Raw genomic sequence first — 5,550 nt, forward strand, 5'->3', positions numbered from 1 at the left:
TTTTAAGAGAGCGATCAGGTTTTGAAAGGGGGGAGCCATAAAGAAAATTTAGTTATTCGGTCATGGTGCCAGCCACCCACCACGGAGTCCAACAAGGGGACGGGACAGGAACTTGAAAGCAAGTCCTGCCCACGCCAGCTGTACACCTCAACTATAACCAAATATGACTCAACTCAGGGTAGTTGGTCACACAAGGTTAACCCTCGCCGCCAGGAAAACAGGAAAAACCAAGGAGTGAGTAGGATATAGGAGAGTTGTGAGACAGAGATAGGAAAGTGAAAGATGGAGAGGAGGATAGGAAAAGGCGACTGCCGATTCCCCCCGGTCGGGTCAGGGCCGTTTCACATGCATGCGATTTTCGCCTGCGACACTGCGAATCCCGTCGGTCTGCGACTGGGGAGGGCCGTCGGTCTAGTCGCAGACGGCTTGCGATCGAGTTCCGTCCGGTTGGAATTTTTTCGCAGCGTCGGTGTGGTCGGGCTGCGACTAACCAATGGGAAGCATCGTGACGTCACGTCAAGTGTGGTCACGTGTTGGCAGAAGCGGAGGGAGCGGCAAGCACAAAGTGTGTTTTGGTTGCATCGCGCGCACGTGGGCGCACATCGAATCATCGAAAATGTCCGCTCATCACTCTTTTGAAGCCACGCGCGCGTCTTTCAATGAGCATCTGATTGATGAAGTGGCGAGGCGGCCACTCCTGTGGAACGTAAGATCCAATGATTATAGGAAGAATATCAACAAAACTGTGCTTTGGGAAGAAATCAGGGATGCCATGCGATCAATCGACCCCACAGGTGCGTACTAGTTCTTTTCGACCATTGTTATTTTAGTTACTTACTCTACTGTACTTACTTACTCTACGTGAAGTTGTTAATTATAACATCGAAGTGCTGATCACGAGTGATTGTGCCGCCCCTCGTTTGACAATAAACGACCTCGGATGGTCGACGCGAGCAGCACGTTCAGTGCACGCTGCATAGGTACGCAGTTGCTTATGCGGATTCTCGGCATTTTAAACAGTGGTAGTGCGCATAGCTTTGTTTAATGAGAACATAAAAATGCCAGTAAATCATAGTATACTGACCGGTGCTCAGAAAAAAGGTTTCGACGACGTCTTTTCCGCTGATATTTTTTTCACGCCTTTGTTTACACACTGCGGGGGTCAACCACGTGCAAAATATGTGAGCTGTCATTTCAGTTAAATTTCTATTCCTTAAACAAGAAAATTGAAACACTAAACCTAATGATGACCGGCCTTGTTCACGAATCTGGACCACACGCCTGTACCCGGTTTAGTACGTTATATTTTGCTGCTCAGCGCGAGACAAATGCCTCCGAGTTGGTGTTGCAGTTTCCGATGGCGGCGAAATGGAAAAATAGTCGAGTGCTGTGAAATGTCGGCACGCTATAAAGGCACTGGAGTGACCAGAATTATTTTGGACCTGAAATCATTGCGGCAGCGCCGTTTCATTTCCGACCATTTATGTGCTCAAACAAAATCGTCCTAGTTTTGTCTCGCATGTGCTGTCATTGTTTGTGGTATGCATTTTCACTCACTTACGGGAAGGCACATACGGGGGAATATGACTGAATATTCATTCAAAATACGAAGGATCCCAGTAGTCACCAAAACTAAGAAGCGGGTATGGGAATGTTTCTTAGCTATACTTAGTTCATGTCTGTGTTTTTCAGCGTTGGTTGTTAATACGACGGATCACCACCAGCTCGCCCAATCCTCAGTACTTGTTTAGTTCATGTTCCTTGCTTTTAATGGAGTGCAGTTCTGCCCGTTTTGTTTTACACAACCAACTAGGGAACACACTAAACAATTTCTGGCATGTGTTGAAAAGCGTTTATTCTTCATTTCAGATAATTGGCTTCATTTGTAACTAATTTTCATATACTTTCAGCCACAGTAGAATCCGTACAACGCAGATGGCGGAATTTAAAAGATACATACCGCCGAAAACTAAAGGATATAGAAATGGAGAGAAGAAGTGGCGCCGGAGTCCTACCGAAGAGTAGGTGCTGGGTGCACCTAGAAAGAATGCGGTTCTTAAAGGACCAAATGGAAGCTCGCCAGTAAGTATTACTCCAGTGCAACTTTCCCACCGCGTTCCATTTTACGTGTTTGTGAGAGTTTTAAGAAGAAACATTTAGGTACTGTTTTCGCAGCAAAAATGGATGTTGCATGTACTGCTTCTCAGGGTATATTCTTCATCCACTACACTAACTGTTCATTGTGATGCCTCAGTTTAGTTTGTAGTTTCATTGCAGCTTTGATTTCGTGAATGCCAGGTTTGCAGACATGGTTATCAGTAGAGCCACAGTTGTATTTGCAGTGCTGCTGTCAAAGCCTATCACTACATTCTCTCAGTGATTAATGTGACCATACTGCAGTGGACACAGCAGCATGGAGGTGGTGAATGAAGGCATAGACGCTCACGCACGGCCAGGATCACCAGCTGCGGCCGATGACTTCACACCAGACGCTTCTTTTGAGGACATCTTTTTGAGTCCTGACTTGCCGCAGCCCACCAACTCTCAGCCTATGGCTCTTAATGAAGAGCAAGGCTCGGCGAGCCAATCTGTGTGTGTTACTGCACAGAATGGCCCGCCGCAGCCCAAAAAGCGAAAGAGAGTCCAGGAAGAGCTCGACGCTGTAAATGCACGGCTCATATCTGTGCGAAGTGCACTACTGGCACACAAGCCAGCAGATGCCGACGAGCATTTTTTGCTCTCCTTGAAACCCTACATAGAAACTCTGCCAAGGAACATGCGCCGTCACCTACAGATCGAAATGCTGAATATTTTAGGCCACTACAGCGAGGGAGAGTATCCTCCACACCTTGTGGTAGCATCACCATCACAATAAAGAGAAGTGAAAACAGATTCGGTATGTCTGGCACCACGTTTATTTCACTCTGCTGCAGTTGTGAAAAGAAAAGACTGAGCAAAGAAGCCATGACAAATTATAACCTTGTAGGGCTCGTAGAACAATGGTACACAATGCCCTGTGTTCAGGGGGAACAGTTGAAACAGGCTTTATTTTTTTCTTACATACTACGCCTGTGTTGCCACCTATTTCAAGACAATGCCATCTGCACTGGAAAAGCGATAAAAACACAGTAGCGCTTGCTGTTTTCGGTACAAAAGAAGAATGAATAACACCTGTTGACCACATGTGGCATGCTGATGACAAAGGTGAGCAAAACTGAGTTGCCAGGACAGTGCAATCACAAATATCTCGTTTCAATTGTTTAAAAAGAGAAAAAACTGCCCACTGCGTTTACGTAGCCTAGCCGTGGTTTCTGAATACCCTATCAAGGGACCAACCGAGGTGTTGCTCAGGCATAACTAGGCCGTGCATGTTACGGTCTTTATTTCAGAGTAAACATGGGGGGGGGGGGGGGGGGTTGAATGTTTTTCGGCATTTATTTCTTTATGGGAAAAAAAACTTTTTTTGTCTAATTGTACGGTGCAACTTCAATTTCATCTCTTTGTATTTTGCATTGGAGCGCTCGGTGAGAGTGCAGATTATTTATGAAATACTACACAATCCCTTTCATTGCTTTGGTGCCGCCGCGGTGGCTCAGTGGTTATGGGGCCCGGCTGCTGACCCGAAAGACGCGGGTACAGGTAGATGATCTACCTGTACTGCTAGGATTCAGGACATCATTGTTGGCTAGGCAGTGCTCATAAAGCCCCTTTATGGTCTGCTGCCCAAGAGTTTGGTTTTTGGTGGTCAACACGCGTGTTTTGTTAGCACATATGCATCATGCGCTCAAGCACATCATGGGGTGGGGGGGGGGTGAGAAAAACCTGCCTCATGGGTGGCTTGACAAGCTCGCATCTCCTTATAAGAGGCTATAAAAGACACAACACAAATGGTACGGGAATGCTAAGGATAGGGAAGCTCTGAATCACAGCAGTTAGCCAGTAAAAATCACTGCACAGAGAATGGATACAACTCCACAAGTGTAATATGTATGTATACAAATATTCACAAAGCAAACAAGTAGTCACTCACTTCACAAATATTAAACAAATAATGCAAACATGCATAAGTACACATTATATACACTATATACATACACAACCACATCTACCATACACACACACAGCCAAAAATGCCAGGCCAAGTGAACTATATGACATAACCCGGTCACTCCAAACAAACTCTGTCTGAGGTTTACAGTCACATCATGTTTCAGCATCATGGCTAGTCGCCTAGAGAATCTATGAGGGCTTATGTAAATGGAAATTGCATTTGAGCTGTAACTTCCGGCCTTTTTAAGCAACTACTGCAGAAACCACGGCAGTAGGTATGTTTACAACTACAGCTGCACCAACAACTCTGTTATTACCACTAGACTTGATCCTCTGTCACAGGCTCCTGCCTGGCTACATAATAAAAACCTCCAGCAGTAGCTCTTTGCAAAGCCTGACTCGACATTTCCTAAGGCTTTAGATTTTGTTGCTCGCATGGAAAACATTGTACAGCAGTCGCAAAGAATGAGTACTGAGCATGCAGATGTCGACAAAGCAACCAACACAGGTTCCACATGTGACCGCAAGGCTCAGACAAAAAGGTTGCCATGATCGACATGCAATGACATGAAATAAGTATACTTCACAGGAAGTGTCAGTATGCTTGTTACATATATGTGTGTGTGTGTGCGCACGCGCCATAAAGTGTACAGCAAGTCAAAAGCAGTCACCACCTAGGTGAAGCCCGGATGCTGAACTGGACATGCTCTTAACAGGGGCCTTATTATCAATCATGACCTATGGTCGCAGTCCTGCAGACGCACGTTGCCATGGTACAGCACCCCGACTGCTTACAAAATAGGTTGAAAAAATATCCCTGGCTTCAGCAGCTGCCCTGGAAAAATTGTGGCCAGCAGGAGGCTGCAGGTCGAGCATGGCTGAGCCCCCATCAGCGTCTAGGGTGGCACGCCACTGGCCCTGGGCAACATTCCCAAAGCTGTCCTCTTGATCGCCATATGTGGCATCCATGTAGAACGCATCGTCCATCAAAAAGTTGTGTAGGACACAGGCAGCCATCACCACAAAGTCGACATTTTCAGGCTTCAGGTTAATTACTCGCCTGAAGATCCGAAACCTCGAGGCCATAACGCCAAAGGCGCTTTCCACGCACCTCCTGCAAATAAATAGCGTTGAGTAATACATGTTGTGAAGGGAGTATTTTATAGCTTCGATTACCTAGCCCGGCTTAGGCGGTAGTTGAAGATCCGTTTGTGGTCTTCGTGGCACCTTCCTGAGTATGGGCGCAGGAAATCGGGACGAAGCTGAAAAGCCTCGTCGCCGATGAAAACGTGTGGCGCCACTACTGTTGATCCCGGCAGCTGTGTGGGGGCTGGCAGCCTGAGAAGACCTCCCTCCAGGCACTTACCAAACCTGGAGGCACTCAGGGTTCCCCCATCACTTTGACGACCATAGCCGCCAACATCAACTGTCACAAACTTTAGGTTGCTATCCGCCACTGCCATCAATACGATGGAGTATGTGCCCTGCAAGTGACCGCAA

At 46.7% G+C, this 5,550-nt stretch overlaps 1 long non-coding RNA gene across 1 annotated transcript; it reads left to right on the forward strand.

The window, feature by feature from the left end:
- Positions 1-341: 341 nt before the first annotated feature.
- Positions 342-2,698, forward strand: LOC144130114 (uncharacterized). The gene is made up of 3 exons (XR_013313970.1): positions 342-794; positions 1,911-2,082; positions 2,401-2,698. It is a non-coding gene; the product is annotated as an uncharacterized LOC144130114 (long non-coding RNA).
- The last annotated feature ends 2,852 nt before the right edge of the window (positions 2,699-5,550 follow it).

This window comes from Amblyomma americanum, chromosome 4 (assembly GCF_052857255.1).
Source record: "Amblyomma americanum isolate KBUSLIRL-KWMA chromosome 4, ASM5285725v1, whole genome shotgun sequence".
NCBI classification, from domain to species: domain Eukaryota; kingdom Metazoa; phylum Arthropoda; class Arachnida; order Ixodida; family Ixodidae; genus Amblyomma; species Amblyomma americanum.